The sequence below is a fragment of the Stenella coeruleoalba genome (genome assembly GCF_951394435.1).
Source record: "Stenella coeruleoalba genome assembly, chromosome: 6".
NCBI lineage: Eukaryota > Metazoa > Chordata > Mammalia > Artiodactyla > Delphinidae > Stenella > Stenella coeruleoalba.
Window position 1 is genome coordinate 11,731,687 of NC_137151.1, and position 18,369 is coordinate 11,750,055.

The 18,369-nt window shown below is 42.9% G+C and overlaps 1 pseudogene across 1 annotated transcript; it reads left to right on the plus strand.

Moving 5' to 3' along the window:
- Window positions 1–2,140: 2,140 nt before the first annotated feature.
- LOC307188389 (TIP41-like protein) lies at window positions 2,141–2,774 on the plus strand (annotated as a pseudogene). The gene has a single exon. The product of its transcript is annotated as a TIP41-like protein (transcript).
- The last annotated feature ends 15,595 nt before the right edge of the window (window positions 2,775–18,369 follow it).

Below are 18,369 nucleotides of genomic sequence, written 5' to 3' on the forward strand. Positions count from 1 at the left end.
GCACAGCTGGATCCTGGACCCCAGGATGCCATCAGGCTCGTCTCTTTTTCTTTGGTTGGATTTATATCCATCCAACTCTCTTCTCTCGCCTGTCAGCTTTGTTCTCAGGAAAGCTCTATTTATGTGGGTCCCAGATGGCCACCAGAAGCTCCTGGCCAAGTTCATCTCTGCCCAAGTCCTTCTCTGTCCAAGTCATTCCAGCGAAAGTCTCGGGATTGAGTGTTTGTCCTGGATTAGGTCACATGCCCAGCCCTGGACCAGATTCTGTGACTCTGATTGGCCAGCCCAGTCATTCACCCACCTCTGTGTCAGAAGGCAGGGGAGCGGGAGTTCCAAAGGGGGATTCAGATGGAGTATAGATGGGGGAATGCATTCTGGGCAGGCAGATACTACAGATGTCCACTGTGGTCACCTGCCATGCGCCAGGACGGGGCTCTGAGCTCTACAGCCACAGATCAAGCCCTCTTCAAAGCATCCCTAGATTGTATTCATCGTCATTTTCCAGATAAGAAAACTAAAGCTTAGAGTGCTTGAATCTCCTGTCCACATTTCCACTGCAAGTACAGGGTCAAGCTGGATTCAAACCAAGTCTTATTTCCCAAAACGGACAAAAGTTCCTCAGTGGTGCTGGTGCCTGTGAGCTACTCCACAGCCTGTGGCAGAGTCTGGCTCTCCCAGCACAAAGCAGCTCATACCCTGTGTCTGCTAATGGAAAGCGTTAGCACGCGCACGCGCGCACACACACACACACGCACGCACGCACGCACACACACACGCACACAGTTCAACTAAGGTTATTCCAGTTTGAGCCATAAGACAATGCCTCCTTTGTGATTCCTATTTATGACTCCAACAGAAATTAAGGACTCACTGTCTTAAGGTCTCCCTCCGTCCCTTCAGAGCCAAGGGACCATTTGATGATCTCTGCTCCCTTCATCATCCCCCCTGCAGCCACTTAGTCTGAAGGCAGATCCCTGGTCCCCATAAAGTGAGGCAGAGAACAAAGCAGGGATGAGAAGTGGCAGGAGGGGCTGAGCAACAGGGGCCGTGGGCCTGGCTGCTTCTCCATCCTGCCTGTGCCAAGGGCACAGACTGGGCTACCTGCACAGCCTCGGCCAGGGCACTGCACCTCTCTGTCCCAGGCTTCTCCTGAGTGGAACGATGGAGGTATCAGGAGCTGCCCCTTGAGTGGCTACAAGGATTAAACGCCCCGATACGCATAGTGTGCTCAGAGGCCAGCGCGCGGTGGGCTCACAATAAACTCAGCTCGGCAATATTGATGCAGAAAACTCGGCCTCTGTGCACCGATACCAAACTGAATCTTGGAGACAGAGTGTTGGGTGAAGTAGAAAAGAATAGCTTTATTGCGTTGCCAAGCAAAGCGGGCCACGGCAGGCTCGTGCCTCTCAAAACTGTGTCCCAACCCAGGAGGATCTGGTGAGGAGTTTTACAGCAGTGGTTCAAGGGCTGCCGGGTTGCTGATGAGATTCTCTGGTTCTCGAGGCTGTCAAACTGTGACTTCTCTCTGGAATGAAGAATGCTTCATCAAGTAGTTAACATCTTCCATTTGTTGGGGGTTTTAGCTCTGCAGAAGAGCTCAGAGATATTGTTATGTGTGTCAGCTGAGATGGAACCAGGGCCCTGCCCCCAAAGCTGTGCTGTTGTTTCTTTGGACTGCTCCTCCCTTATCTCTGCACACCCTCCCTTCCCTGATTAACAAGCGTCTGAAAGGCTTCCATGCCCAGGAGCCCAACAGGGTCCTGCTCAGTTTCAGTATCATCAGAGAGAGGACCAAGAACTGGAGCAGAAGCGTGGCCTGGACACACAGACAGGAGGATCCCAGAGAAAGCGGGACCCTATGGCCAGGCAGAGACATTCCAGACCAAGGAATCCTGCTCAATCTCTGGGAGAAAAGATGGACTTGGGGCGACCTGTGCATACAGGCACCCTCTGCATGGAGGTCAGGCCCTCCCAGCACCTCCCCCAGCCCAGACTTTTAGGAGAGCAGCCAGGGAACATGAGGGCTCTGAGAATACCAAGTCCCCCCTCTGACCTTTAAGAAGTAGCAGACCCGGTCGGCCGCCGCTGCCACTGCCGCCAATGCTCCAGCCTGTTCCGTGTGGCCCACGCGGGCCCCGCCGCGGCCATGATGATCCACGGCTCCCAGAGCGGCCACCAGGACTTCTCCTTTGGGCCCTGGAAGCTGACGGCGTCCAAGACCCACATCGTGAAGTCAGCGAATGTGGAGAAGTTAGCTGATGACTTGCATATGCCATCTCTCCCTGAAATGATGTTTGGAGACAACGTTTTAAGAATCCAGCATGTCTCCGGCTTTGGGATTGAGTTCAATGCTACAGATGCATTAAGATGTGTGAACAACTACCAAGGAATGCTTAAACTAGCCCGTGCCGAAGAGTGGCAGGAAAGCAGGACGGAGGGTAGCACCCTAAGGAAGTTATTAAACCGTATGATTGGACCTATACACAGATTATAAGGGAACATTACTTGGAGAACCACTTAAGCTAAAGGTTGTACCTACAACAGACCATATAGATACAGAGAAATTGAAAACCAGAGAACAGATTCAGTTTTTTGAAGAAGTTCTCCTGTTTGAGGATGAACTTCATGATCATGGAGTTTCAAGCCTGAGTGTGAAAATTAGAGTAACGCCTTCTAGCTTTTTCTTGCTGTTGTGGTTTTTCTTGAGAATTGATGGGGTGCTTATTAGGATGAATGACACAAGACTTTACCATGAGGTATCTATTCTCATTTAATGAAAGTACTAATTGACATTGGGCTTGTTCGCATTGTTACATTGTCAGTCTGACAGTTTGAAATGCAGTAATGCTTTATATTATATGGCTATTCGTCTGACCTTTAAGATCGGGTGTGTCATATTCACTGTTGACTGCACAGTTATCGAAACATTACATCTTCTTTTCCAAAAGTTCTACAAGTTGAGCATGTTTTCCAAAAGACACTCCCTGGTAAAGGGGAGTCTTATGCTTTTAAAAAACCTCTTAAACTTAATCTGTTTAAGAAAACGGTCCCTTAACGCTTACTTTTTTTGTGGTATGTGTTGTTTATGTAATGTCCTGATATTAGAAATACCAATCTCATGGCCTCCAGAAATTTTTATTATACAATTATTTTGATAGTTGTTTTAATGTTTGAAAGCTCTGTGCTCCATTTCAAGGAACTGTTAACATACGAAGTTTTCAAAAAAATAAGTGAAGGAAGTGGGGGGGAGGCTTAAATTGAGTCATGAAAATTCTTCTTGTAGCTTTATAGCAGCCTATACTTTTTTTTTTTTTTTTTTTTTTGCGGTACGCGGGCCTCAGTGCTGTGGCCTCTCCCATTGCGGAGCACAGGCTCTGGACGCGCAGGCTCAGCGGCCATGGTTCACGGGCCCAGCCGCTCCACGGCATGTGGGATCTTCCCGGACCGGGCCACGAACCCGTGTCCCCTGCATCGGCAGGTGGACTCTCAACCACTGCGCCACCAGGGAAGCCCTATAGCAGCTTATCCTTTTTGAATGAATTTTTAACGTCATATTTGTCATCATATAGAATGACAAATGAGAGAAGAAACCAGCAGTATCAGGGTAATCGTAGTAATAGTTAACCCTCCTAACAACCCTATGAAATAGATGCTATTATTATCTCTGTTTTATAGCTGAGACAACTAAGGCAAAGACAGATTAAGTAACTTGCCCATGTTATACAGTTAATAGGTGGCAGAACTGGAATTTAAGCCCAGTAAGCTGTGATTGGATTGGTATTTTCCTAAATCCTGCACTTTCTTTGAAAGTGAATAACATGGTCACTGTGATGGATTTTTTCTTTTTAAAAGTGATAGTAAAATACTAAAAATAAGCTACACTTTACTCCCTCAGAAAAAATGAAATCTAAATTTTTAGAAATGCTTATACTTTAACTCAACAATATTGACTTTTCTTTCAGAATTTATCCTCAAAAGATTCTTACATACAGTAACCCACACATATTAATCAGGCAGCTGTATAGAGTTGTATGCATATAAATAGTCATGGCAATGCTATTGTTTATAATAGCTAAAAGGAAAGAAGTAAGATGCTATAATGCCCCTTGAATGAGCATTGATTAAATGGCCATTTATATCCTGTTGGCCTACAACAAATAGACTGCCAGATATTTCTCCAGCAAAGTTGGATTTATTCGGAATCAGCAGAAAATTGCAATTCAGGTCTGCAACCATGGTGGGCCATGTGCAAGTCCCCACACGGCAAGGGAAGGAGAAGGCTTTTATAGAGAAGAAAAGGAAAATGGGAGTGCTATCATAAACAGAGAATCCATGACTTTCCATTGGTTGAGCCCTTGCCAGGAAATAAGAGGAGTCTTTCTTTTTTCTGTTGGGTTCTGCTACGGTTGCTGGGTATGAGAGCTACCCATTCTAGTCTCCCAAATCTATTTAATTGAGGTTTCTGTTTATGAATTTTTTTACAGTCCATATAGTAGAAAAATATGCAACCATTAAAATTAATGGCAGGCATCATCGGATGAATGGATAAAGAAGATGTGGCACATATATACAATGGAATATTACTCAGCCATAAAAAGAAACGAAATTGAGCTATTTGTAATGAGGTGGATAGACCTAGAGCCTGTCATACAGAGTGAAGTAAGTCAGAAGGAAAAAGACAAATACCGTATGCTAACACATATATATGGAATTTAAGAAAAAAAAATGTCATGAAGAACCTAGGGGTAAGGCAGGAATAAAGACGCAGACCTCCTAGAGAACAGACTTGAGGCTATGGGGAGGGGGAAGGGTGAGCTGTGACAGGGCGAGAGAGAGTCATGGACATATACACACTAACAAACGTAGTAAGGTAGATAGCTAGTGGGAAGCAGCCGCATGGCACAGGGATATTGGCTCGGTGCTTTGTGACCGCCTGGAGGGGTGGGATAGGGAGGGTGGGAGGGAGGGAGACGCAACAGGGAAGACATATGGGAACATATCTTTATGTGTGACTGATTCACTTTGTTATAAAGCAGAAACTGACACACCATGGTAAAGCAATTGTACCCCAATAAAGATGTTAAAAAAAAATTAATGGCAGAAAGTTGTTTAACTGATTTGGAAAGATGCGCATATTAATGTTGACTTTTAAAATGCAAGTATGATCTATATAAGATGTTATGTAGAGATTCCTAAATGTTAAGGGTAGTGTTATCTATAGAGATTGTGATTGCTGATGATTTATACTCTATACGTTTATAGGATTTGATTTTTTTTTAACAATGAGCATTAATCTGTTTGGTTGATATAAAAGATGGAAACTTTAAGGGAACATAATCTTGTGATTTTTCTTTAATTAAATAATGTTTTACCAAAAAAAAAAAAAAAAGAAAGAAAAAGTAACAGACCCCAGTCCTGTAAATCCAACAGGATGCTGTCAGCCAGCTTCTCCCTCCCATACTAGGACTAATCCGCTGACCACAGTGTTCTCCGAGCCCAGACCAGAGGCCTTCTGCTGGGGAAATATGTATGTATTAATAAATAACTCTATATAAACACTACATATGTATCTACACATATATACATCTGTACATTGTATGTGTGTATATATACATACATATCATATACATATATTATAATTGTATTATACATAGATACACATATACACATAGTCAGATACTATATATTATCAAACAATGATCAAGAGATATTTGAACAAAACATGAATGAAGGGAAGGATCCAGCCATTCACAGATCTGAGCTTCTCTCTCTTATGCCCTTCCTATGTGCTTCCCTTATCTATAGGCAAAAATGTTGGCTGTCAGGCCTTGCTCACCCTCAACCTCTGTACCCTACTTTCCCTGCATCTGGGTGCACTTTACCCTCTCCCCTCTTACCCTTCCCACTCAGGCCCTCTAGTTGAAGTTTAAAGAGCTGTGACCAGCCTCGGTGAGTGACCCAAGTTTTCCCTGCTCTTGTGCTGTTTGTATCTTGTGCTCCAATGCTGAGAACTCCGTTCCTTTGGGATGAGATTTTGTTTTGCCTTTGGTGGTCTCCCAAATCTCCGAGGTGCTGGGACCCTATCTTGCTTTTCTAAATACCCTTCCTGGAGATACCAGTCTTGACCAGACCTCTGTGAGAGCTGGCCCTCACTGCCTGAGTCTCCAAGTGCATGGTCTTTCCCTTCTCTACATGCACCCCAAAACTAAACCTTACATCTGTCTTAGCCTAGGGCTAGGGCTGCCATAACAAAATACCGTAGACTGGATGGCTTATAAACAGCAAAAATGTATTGCTCACAGCTCTGGAGCCTGGAAGTCTGAGATCAGGACGGCAGCATGATGGGATCTGGTGAGAGCCCTGTTCTTGACTTGCAGATGGCTGCCTCCTGGCTATGTGCTTACATGGAGGAGAGAGAGAGAGAGAGATCTTTCTCTTCTTATAAGGACACTAATCCTATCAGATCAGCCCCCCACTCTTATACCCTCACTTAACCTTAATTACCTCCATAAAGATCTTATCTTCAAATACAATCAGATCAAGGGGTTAGAGGCTTCAACATACGAATTCTGGGGGGACACAAACATTCAGTCTATAACCACATCTAATACCAGTTCTTTCACCAAAATGTCAAACTCTGCCCTCACCCAATCCTGTACCAGTCAATCCGATACCTCCACCCACCCCCATGCCCTGATCTGCCACGTGGCAAGCAGCACCTTGCGCAGCAGGAAGCAGGAGGGAGGCCACCTGTCTAAGGAAACGGCTGATGAAGGGTTGACGTCTAGTTACACTCCTGACTTCTGACCACCAGCTCCCCTTGACCTCTGATCCCTAGGGCTCCCTCACACTCGGCTGCAGCCTGACATTTGGCCTTTGAGTCCCGTCCGCATGCTTGGCTTTGATCTTCTGGTCCCCATTGGGCCTCAGTATCCCCAGCCCTCTTGCCTGTGCCACTTGTCAGCCTCCCAACCACCTGTGGTCTCACTGAGATGACTTGTCTAGATGTCCTTTCCCACTGTTTCTCTTCCCAGAGCAGCCACTCCACCGTCCCCTGTCACACCTGCCACAGGTGTCCCTGTGGAGGAGCACCTACACTGCCTCACCAAGAGGCTGGGGGCCAAGCCACTTCCCAGGATGATGGGATGGGCGAGCCCTGCACCAACTTTATAAATAGAGCATTTCTCTCTTCAATTATTATCATGTAGTCCATCATCAGAGACTATTTCTGGAAAACCCACACTGAGCCCAGTGGATTGATCGAAGGGTTCAGCTCTCATCTCAGGATTACTGCATGGACATCATCTACAAGAAAATAAACAAACATGCAAAGGCAGCGCTTAAGAGAGTCATCTCCAGCCATTGCCCCGGGAGGTGAAGCCGTGCCCATTCAGGGCACCAACATCCCTAAGTTATAGCCAAGAAGAAAAGAGAAAGAAAGTGAGAGGATAATAGTGAAGAACAGAAAAGGAGGAGAAAGCAAATGGAGAGGAAAAACTAATACATGGCAAAACGTGGTGAACCTTGAGCTGGTTCACTCTGTGTTACCCGCCCCCCCAGCCTCCATACAAATGGGAGAGAATCAAATTGTCAGGATGTCAAGATTTTTACTTAGGAATCAACCAATTTCATATATAAAGAAGTAGATTCACATCAGCCTACAGTTAGTCAACGAGTTAGATGCCAGTGCTCAAGAGATTTTAATAGCAGTCAACATTTATTTAACTTGATATGGGCAGTAACTGTGCGAAATGCATTATGTGTATTATTTCTTTTAATCCTCATGAAAACTTAGGAGATAAGAACTATGATTATTGTCCACTTCACATATGAGAAAATATCTTTTTATCTATTTCCTGGCCATGAGGAAATATCTTGCCATGATCACTCCACTACAAAAAAAAAAAAAAAATCTATCTGACTCCAAAGGCTAGCTGGTAACCATTCCATTTATTTCTAAATCAGGCTCCAGGGAATATTATCATTCAGCGGAACGTGAGTAAAGGTAGGGAAGGAAGATTTAAATGTATAAAAAGAAAGTGGTCGCAGCAAATGCTGAGAGATACAGATGGATTGGGCACATTCCTAGTTGAAATTCTGATCTTTATTCCTAAGCAGTCAAGTTCGAAATTCAAATTCCTGACACCTTCTTTGACTGTGAAAATGTTCATTTTCTTCAGAACCAGAAGATTAGTTCTGGAATGTCACTTCAAAAACACTGTTTTCTCCAACTCAAAAGGATGCTAAAGACCCACTTTCAGGATGTTATCTTTTTGAGATAACCAACCTCATTGTGAAAATGAGGTGTTTCCAATTTTTGGCTCCCATATAGCCATTACTGGGATATAGAGAAATGTCTGTCAGCAAAAATCTGTGGGCCAAGGATTTCGGGATACATTTTTACCTCCTCTGTGGTTGGGACTCCGGGTCCCCTGGTCTGTTACTTCATAGGAGCTGCAAATCCTCTGAGAAATAAATTCAGGGTGGCCACTCATATCTTGTGGATTTGACTTCGTGCCAGCCGTAAAGGAGAGCTAACTGACCATGCAGCCCAGGAGGAAAGCCAGGGAGAACTACATTCATGGGATCCCGGTTTCAGAGGGTCATAAATCTCGAAGGCTCCTCAGACACAGAATTCCAAATGAGGCTCCAGACCCACACTGTCTACCCTGATCGCCATGGCCACACGTCCACTGAGCGTCCACAATGTGGCCAGTCCATGTGAAGAGGTGCTCTCTGCGTGAAATACACACCAGATTTCTAAGACTAAGGATGAAAAATTCATTAACTCATTAATGATCATTTGTAGTCGCTATTGGATAAGTTAAATAAAATACATTATTAGAATTGATTTCACTTGTTTCTTTTTACTTTCTTAATGTAGCTACTATAAAATTTTAAATTACATATGTGACTTGCTTTCTGTTTCTGTTGGTCAGTTCTGCTTCAGACACTCAAACCACTGAAAAGATCTTGCAGCTTACTAAGATCTTAACAAATCAGTGTATGCCAAAATTACACGACTTACAGAGCAGCTTTCTATGAGAATGACCTGAAGACTAGCAGAAAAGATTTTCCACAATTAAAGACATAAAAAAGGAACCACACCACAATGAGATGTTAGGAGGGACAGAGACACAGTATAGTTTGGACCCACACCCCTGAGTTGGCGACCCACACAAGGAGGAGCACTACAATCTCAGAGGTCTTCCCCCAGGAGTGAGGGGGCCGAGCCCCACCTGGGTTCCCCAGCCCTGCACTGGGAATAGGAGCCCCCAGAATATCTGGCTTGGAAATCCAGCAGGGCTTATGTCCAGGAGAACTGGAGGACTACATCAAACAGATAATCCACCCTTAAAGGGTGCATATAAAATCTCACACGCTCCGAGACCCAGTGCAGAGGTGGTAGCTTGAGAGGAGCCCGGTTCAGACACTTGCTGACCTTTAAGAGCCTCCTGGAGAGGCAGGAGGAACCTGGGACTCCCCCAGGGGACATAGATGTTGGTGGCAGCCATCTGGGGGCGCTCACTCTACCATGATAACACCAGTGCTGGCAAACACAATTTCCAAATCTTCCCTCTAGCCTGTTAGTGCTGGAGACCCGGCTCTGCCCTCCAGGGGGCCAGCCCCAGCCCCAGGACCCCGTGGGCCACAAAGCTAACCATGTAGGAAGCCTACCCTGCCTTCCAGTGACCCCATAGCCATTGCATGTGGCCTGGTCTCACAGCCAACCAGGCCAGGAGCCAGCCCTGCCTACCAGCACACCTACAGTAGTCAGCCCACCCCACCCCAACAGAAGCGGGCACACAAGCCACACAGGACGCACCCCTAGAGCATATACGTCTGGTGACCGACCAGAGGGGAGCATGCTGCTGGGCCCCAGAGAACATCTCCTACATAAGCCCTCCCATCCGAGATTGGGAAACATAACTGACCTACCTAACACATAGAAATAAACACAGAACAGGGAAAAATGAGGAGACAGAAATATGCTTCAAACAAAGTAACAAGACATAGCCTCAGAAAAAGAACTAAACAGGGAATTCCCTGGTGGACCAGTGGTTAGGACACTGTGCTTCCACTACCAGGGCCCCAGGTTCAATCCCTGGTCGGAGAATTAAGGTCCCACAAGATGCATGGCATGGCCAAATAAATAAATAAATAAATGTTTCTTTAAAAAAGAAAGGAGTGCAATATTTGTAAAAAGAAGAAAAAAGGAAAGAAAGAAAGGGAGGGAGGAAGGAAGGAAGAAAGAAAGAAAGAAAGAAAGGGAGCTAACCAAAGTGGAGATAAGCAATCTACCCAATAAAGAGTTCAAAGAAATTATTAAAAAGATGCTCACCAAACTCGGGAGAAGAATGGATGAACATAGAGAGAATTTCAACAAAGAGTTAGTTCTTAGAGGAAATGCTTTCAGCTTTTCACCAGATTATGATATTAGCTGGGGGTTTATCATATATGGCCTTTGTAACGTTGAAGTGTGTCCTCTCTATCCTGATATTGTTGAGAGTTTTTATCATAAATGAATGTTGAATTTCATCAGCATCTTTTCAGCATCTACTGAGAAGACCATACAATTTTTATTCTTCAGTTTGTTATTGTGGTATCACGTTGATTGACTTACAGATATTGAAACATCCATGCATCCGTAATTCATCTCCATCTTGAGAAAGAACAGAGCTGGAGATATCACACTCCCTGGCTTCAAGCTATCATACAAAGCTACAGTGATCAAAACGCTATGGTTCTAGCCCCAAAACAGAAACATAGATCAGTAGAACAGAACAGAGTTCAGAAATAAACTCACACTTTTATGTTCAATTATTCTATGACAAAGGAGGCAAGAATATACAATGGGGGAAAGACAATCTCTCCAGTAAATGGTGTTGGGAAAACTGAACGGCTACATGCAAAAGAATCTAATTGAACTACTTTCACCATACACAAAAATAAACTCAAAATGAATCAGACTTAAATGTAAGACCTGAAACCATAAAACTCCTAGAAGAAAACATAGCATTATATTCTTTGACATCGGTCTTAGCAAAATTTTTTTGTATCTGTCTCCTCAGGCAAGGGAAATAAAAGCAAAAATAAACAAATGGGACTACAACAAACTAAAATGCTTTTGAGCAGCAAAGGAAACTATCAACAAAATGAAAAGGCAGCCTACTAAATGGGAGAAGATATTTGCAAATGATATATTCAATAAGGGGCTGACATCCAAAATATACAAGGAACTCATACAACTCAATATTGAACAAACAAACTTAATTTTTAAAAAAACTGATTAAAAAATGGGCAGAAGACCTGAATACATATTTTTCCATAGAAGACAGATAGCCAACAGACACATGAAAAGATGCTCCACATCACTAATCATTGGGGAAATGCAAATCAAAAACAACGAGATATCACCTCACACCTGCCAGAATGGCTATTATCAAAAAGATAAGAAAAAGCAAGTGTTGGCCAGGATGGAGAGAAAAGGAAACCCCTGTGCACTGTTGATGGGAATGTAAATTGGTTCAGCTACTATGCAAAACAGTATAGAGGTTCCTCAAAAAATTAAAACTAGAACTACCATATGATCCAGCAATTTCACTTCTGGGTATTTACATGAAGAAAACAAAAACACTAACTCAAAAAGATATATGTACATCAATGTTTATTGCAGCATTATTTACAATAGCCAAGATATGGAAGGAATCTAAATTTCCAATTGGTAAAGAATTTGTGGTATATATCTATGATGGAATATTAGCCATAAAAAATGAAATCTTGCCATTTGCTACAAATGGATTGATCTAGAGGGTATCATGCTCAGTGAAGTAAGTCAGACAGAGAAAGACAAACAACATATGATCTCACTTCTATGTGGAATCTTAAAAATAAAACAAGAACAACATTGTAAAGCAATTATACTCCAATAAAGATATTAAAAAAAAAAAAAACAGCTTGTACCTGAGATCAGAAGAGGCAGGGACACTCAGGGGAGGAAGAAGAGCATGTCCAAAATAAAACTCATTCTTCTTTGCCCCCCCAAAAAAGTAAAAATAAATAAAAATAAAATTTTTAAAAAATAAAACAAAAATAAAATGAAAAGATACAGAGAACAAACGTGGGGAGGGGGAGGTGAAATAGGTGAAGGGGATTAAGAGGTACAAACCTCCAGTCATAAAATAAATGAGCCACAGGGATGTAACATACAGTGTAAGGAATACGGTTCATAATATTGTAATAACTTTGCATGGAGACAGATGGTTAAAAGACTTATCGTGGTGATCACTTCATAATGTATGCAAATGTCAAATCTCTATGTAATACACCTGAAACTAACATAATATTGTGTATCAAGTATATTTCCATTTAAAAAAAATTATTGTGTGAGCCCATATCTCCAAATAGCTCTGGTTTATTGAACATGCAAAGCCCCCACTCTTCACTTCACCACCAATCCTGCCCCTTTCTACTTTCCTAATTCTCTTTATTTTATTTTTTTAAAATCATATGTTAGGACTTCCGTGGTGACACAGTGGTTAAGAATCCTCCTGCCAATGCAGGGGACACAGGTTCAAGCCCTGGTTCGGGAAGGTCCCACATGCCGCGGAGCAACTAAGCCCATGAGCCACAACTACTGAGCCCGCGTGCTGCAACTACTGAAGCTTGCACACCTAGATCCTTTGCTCCACAACAAGAGAAGCCACCACAATGAGCACTCACTGCAATGAAGAGTAGCCCCTGCTCGCCGCAACTAGAGAAAGCCCACGTGCAGCAACAAAGACCCAACGCAGCCAAAAATAAAAATAAAATAAATAAAAATTTTTAAAAATATCATACGTTAAAGGTTTATACATCACTTGTCTTCTATTATCAGTAATGATATAAGGAATTTTAAAACAAAACAGAATTGTATTCAATGTAAAGAAAATTTGAATCTATTGTCTTCAAACATGTCAATGAAAAATTTTAGTTAGTTTTCCTAAATTTTCCAAAAAGTTCTTTTTCTTCAAAAAGGGATTAAATTTTTTAAAAATAGATTAAATTATCTATTAAAGTTAAGGCAATGTAAAATTACATGTAAACAATATCCATTTTTAAAATCAGATGTACTTAAATAAAGCTCTTTCTAAACTTTTTCAAAAGTTAATTAAATCTTTAAAATGATTCATCTAAATATAAAATTATTTATGATTCTGGCATTCATTATCTATCTAAATGTCGATGCAAAGAAGAGTATGGTGTGTTACAGTGTTACATCTAGACATACACACAATATTGCAAAATGTTCCTCAGCCATGGTGTGCAGTGTTTGTGAATCATGGCCTAATTGGAGAGTCCTTCTAATTGGAACATGAAAAGAAGAAAGAAAATGGGTGTCGACACCAGGGGAAAATGACACTTTGTTTTGCAAGACTCTGCTGTATTCACGTGTTCTGAGAGAGAGAATCTGACAAATTAATTACTCTGTCTTCAAGGGAAAATTTGACAACTTAATTAGCTTCTCTTTTCCTTTACCAAGTGCTTCTGCAACTCAAATCCTCCTTGTCTCCCAAAGCAGTGTTCATCTCCAAAATCTGCAGCGGCACAGCCTACAGACCTGGTTACCTTCCAACAGTCAACTGTTATGTTGAGGATGGAAGATAAAAGTTATGAAGGAGTGTTTCCCTGGAGCCTGAAAGGTGTTAGTCATGAGACTGGATGTTTAAAGGATATAAATCACTAGATGCCAGTCCTGAGCTCCAAGAGACAGAAATCACAATGTGTTCTCAATTAAACTTACTTTGTGTGTCTGTGATACACAGGACTCTCTAAAGCATAGGGCCCAGAGTTGGGTCACTCTTGCCAGAATCTTAGGGCAGCATCAGGATTCAAAGTCAATCACCTGCACCTGGGTCCACTCGCTGAGCTCCACCATGGTTGAGTGTGTACACTGGAATGAACCAGGATGCTATGACCCACCACTAGATTGTTCTCCTGCTAGACTCTAAATTCCAGACAGCCGACAACCGTGTCTGACTTTTCCACTGCTGTATCCTTAGTATCCTGCACAGTATTTGGGCACAAAATTTGAGCTCAGTCATTACTTGACTAATGAAGTTAATAAGCTCACTGAGATCCTCATTTTTCTCACCTGTGAAATGGGGACAAAGATACCTTCCCTCACGAAGATTGTCTTGAGAATAATACGTGATCATATTCGTACAACCTCAGATTACTCTTGACACATAATATTAATTTTATTATTTGATGACTTAAAAGTAAAGTTAGTAACCTCTCTGGAGTATTGTTTTCTCATTTACAAAATGTCATTAAGACTATTTTGAGGACTGAGTAGGAAAACATATCTGACAAAAATTTAAGTGTTCAGTCGTTGAGTGGTAACCGTGTTGATCATGAGACGATGATGACAATGACAAAACTCCAAGCTTAACCCCAAACTCATCTCATTTCACTTACTTCCTGATACCATGAAGCACTTAGAAAGGGCCTAAGAAAAAACAAAGCAAAACAAGGGCCAAAGGGCTTCCCTGGTGGCGCAGTGGTTGAGAGTCCGCCTGCCGATGCAGGGGACACGGGTTCATGCCCCGGTCCGGGAGGCTCCCACATGCCGCAGAGCAGCTGGGCCCGTGAGCCATGGCCACTGGGCCTGCGCGTCTGGAGCCTGTGCTCCGCAACGGGAGAGGCTGCAGTGGTGAGAGGCCCGCGTACCGCAAAAAAAAAAAAAAAAAACAAGAGCCAAAAACCAAAGCTCTGCCCTCAACACTATTTAGGCCACAATATTTTTAAATAACTATTATTGTTATTCTCATAATTATTAGCCAGTCATGAAATATTCATTTAACATTTACTAATGTCAGAGAATAGGAACACTGGATTGTTTTCAGCGGAAGCATATGTCACCCTGTAGAGAAGATGACTTTAAAATATTAGAAATAATTTTTAAAATAACATAAAACAGTGTATAGCACTATTTTGTTTTCCATTCATTGTGTTTTTATTAATTGGTTCATGTAACTGGGAAATTCACAGGATGAGTTCAGGTACAGCTGGATCCAGGATGTCAAACAGTAGCATCTGGACCCTAGGTCACTCTCCTGGCTCTTGTCTCTCCTTTCCTCTGAGCCAAGGTCCCTTTCAGCCTTTCCCCAAAGTTGACCATGGAGTCACTTAAGTCATAGACTCACCCCTGCATCTGGAAAGTGGGCTCAGTCCCACCAGAACCACTTGAACTGAAGTGGAGAAGGAGTGAGCCCTCAACAGAAGGAGAAATGCACAAGGCCCACTGGGGCTTTAGGCGTGTCATCATGACAGGAAAGACAGCCATCTGTGTCCTTCTGGAGGTCAGTGCATGGCCTGGCAGCGGGGCTTCAATGGCAGCCTTGCTGGGCTTCAGTTTCCTATCAGTTTTGTTTTCTTGTTTTTGTTTTTTAAGTCAAATGCTAATTTGTATAGTGATGATCACTTGTAACAGGCACACCAAAGGAAAGGGAGCTGAAGCAGTCAGAGGGTTTGGAACAGGATGACAGAAGAATGGAAAAGAGAACAAGAGGGAAGGAGAGAGGGAAAGAGAGCAGAAGCAAGGGAGGTGGGGAGGGAGAGAGAGAGAGGGATGTATTACCAGGGTTGGATGGACAAAGGTGAGTAGGGGGTTAGAGTACATGGGTCTATTTTAATAACTGGGAGAATGGAAACTAATAAATGAAGATCAACATTCCCCTTCTCATTAGTTCTAGCTACTCATTTTTTTCCTAATTTAAGGCTGATGCCCTGTCCTTTTGATGTTAAATGATGCTAGTATGAGAAAGCAGACGGTTCTCATGGAGCAGAAATAATCACGGCAACAATCTTGGATCCATATGGGAACTTCAGTGAACGCAAACTTTGACATCCCCTCTTGCTGTTTTTTCTTTTCCAATGATGACAGAGTTTGTTCACTGCAGCTCCTGGTGTTCGAAGTACCATCCATCAGCACTCTAATCATTGTTCACCATTAATTCTGTGAGCACACCATCGCCACAGCAGTTATGAACCATCTGGTACATCCTTCCATTTTCGCATGTCACTTACAGATGACAGTTACTCAAGTTAATGTGACCATTTGGATGGCCAGGTTCTCACTCATTTCCAAGACACAGTTACAGGGATGATATCTTGTCGATATTCCATCAAGGCATTTTAACCCCATCTCCTCCTTTTCTATTTGCAACCCCCCCATTTCTTGGACTGGGGCTCACTGCTCCAGAGCAAAAGGTGACCAGGCCACAACCTCTTTAACAAAACAATAGGCTTAAAAGTCAAGAATTGCAAAAAAGGAGAAAGGGAGAAGAGAAGAAAGATAGGAGAGAACACTGGTGCTGTGGGAGTAAGGCTCCAGCACCTTCTGCAGACCTGATTTCTGCACTTTGGATTCCATAGGACACACTAAAGGAATGCCACTACTCCCTCTTGTGAGAACACCAGAATCAAAGCTAGCTGCTAGACAATCATCAACAGGAAGACACTGGAACTCACCAAAAAAGATACCCCACATCCAAAGACAAAGGAGAAGTCACAATGAGACGGTAGGAGGGGCGCAATCACAGTAAAATCAAATCCAATAACTGGTGGGTGGGTGACTCACAGACTGGCGAACACTTATACCACAGAAGTCCACTTCACTGGAGTGAAGGTTCTGAGCCCCATGTCAGGCTTCCCAACTTGGGTGTCTGGCAACAGGAGGACGAATTCCTAGAGAATCAGACTTTGAAGCCTAGTGGAAATTGATTGCAGGACTTTGACAGGACTGGAGGAAACAGAGACTCTTGGAGGATACACACAAAGTAGTGTGCGCATCGGGAACCAGGGGAAGGAGCAGTGACCTCCAGGGAAGACTGAACCAGACCTACCTGCTAGTGAGGGAGGGTCTCCTGCAGAGGCAGTGGGTGGCTGTGGCTCACCATGAGGACAAGGACACTGGCAGCAGAAGTTCTGAGAAGTACTCCTTGGTGTGAGCCCTCCCAGAGTCCGCCATTAACCCCACCAAAGAGCCCGGGTAGGCTCCAGTGTTGGGTTGCCTCAGGACAAACAAACAACAGCCCCACCCATCAGCCGTCAAGCGGATTAAAGTTTTACTGAGCTCTTCCCATCAGAGCAACAGCCAGCTCTACCCACCACCAGTCCCTCCCATCAAGCCTCTTAGATAGCCTCATCCACCAGAGGGCAGACAGCAGAAGCAAGAAGAACTACAATCCTGCGGCCTGTGGAACAAAAACCACATTCACAGAAAGAGAGACAAGATGAAAAGACAGAGGGCTATATACCAGATGAAGGAACAAGATAAAACCCCAGAAAAACAACTAAATGAAGTGGAGATAGGCAACCTTCCAGAAAAAGAATTCAGAATAATGATAGTGAAGATGATCCAGGACCTCGGAAAAAGAATGGAGGCAAAGATTGAGAAGATGCCAGAAATGTTTAACAGAGACCTAGAAGAATTAAAGATCAAACAAACAGAGATGAACAATACAATAATTGAAATGAAAACTACACTAGAAGGAATCAATAGCAGAATAACTGAGGCAGAAGAATGGATAAGTGACCTGGAAGACAGAATGGTGAAATTCACTGCTGTGGAACAGAATAAAGAAAAAAGAATGAAAAGAAATGAAGACAGCCTAAGAGACCTCTGGGACAACATTAAGCGCAACAACATTCGCATTATAGGGGTCCCAGAAGGAGAAGAGGGAGAGAAAGGACCCGAGAAAATATTTGAAGAGATTATAGTTGAAAACTTCCCTAACATGGGAAAGGAAATAGCCACCCAAGTCCAGGAAGCACAGCGAGTCCCATACAGGATAAACGCAAGGAGATACATTCTGAGACACATAGTAATCAAACTGGCCAAAATTAAAGACAAAGAAAAATTACTGAAAGCAGTAAGGGAAAAATGACAAATAATATACAAGGGAATTCCCATAAGGTTAACAGCTGATTTCTCAGAAGAAACTCTACAAGCCAGAAGGGAGTGGCATGATATACTTAAAGTGATGAAAGGGAAGAACCTACAACCAAGATTACTCTACCAGAAAGGATCTCATTCACATTCGATGGAGAAATCAAAAGCTTTACAGACAAGCAAAAGCTAAGAGAATGCAGCACCACCAAACCAGCTCTACAACAAATGCTAAAGGAATTTCCTCTAGTCATGAAACACAAGAGAAGGAAAAGACTTACAATAATAAACCCAAAACAATTAAGAAAATGGTCATATAAACATACATATCAATAATTACCTTAAATGTGAATGGATTAAATGCTCCAACCAAAAGACACAGGCTCGCTGAATGGATACAAAAACAAGACCCATATATATGCTGTCTGCAAGAG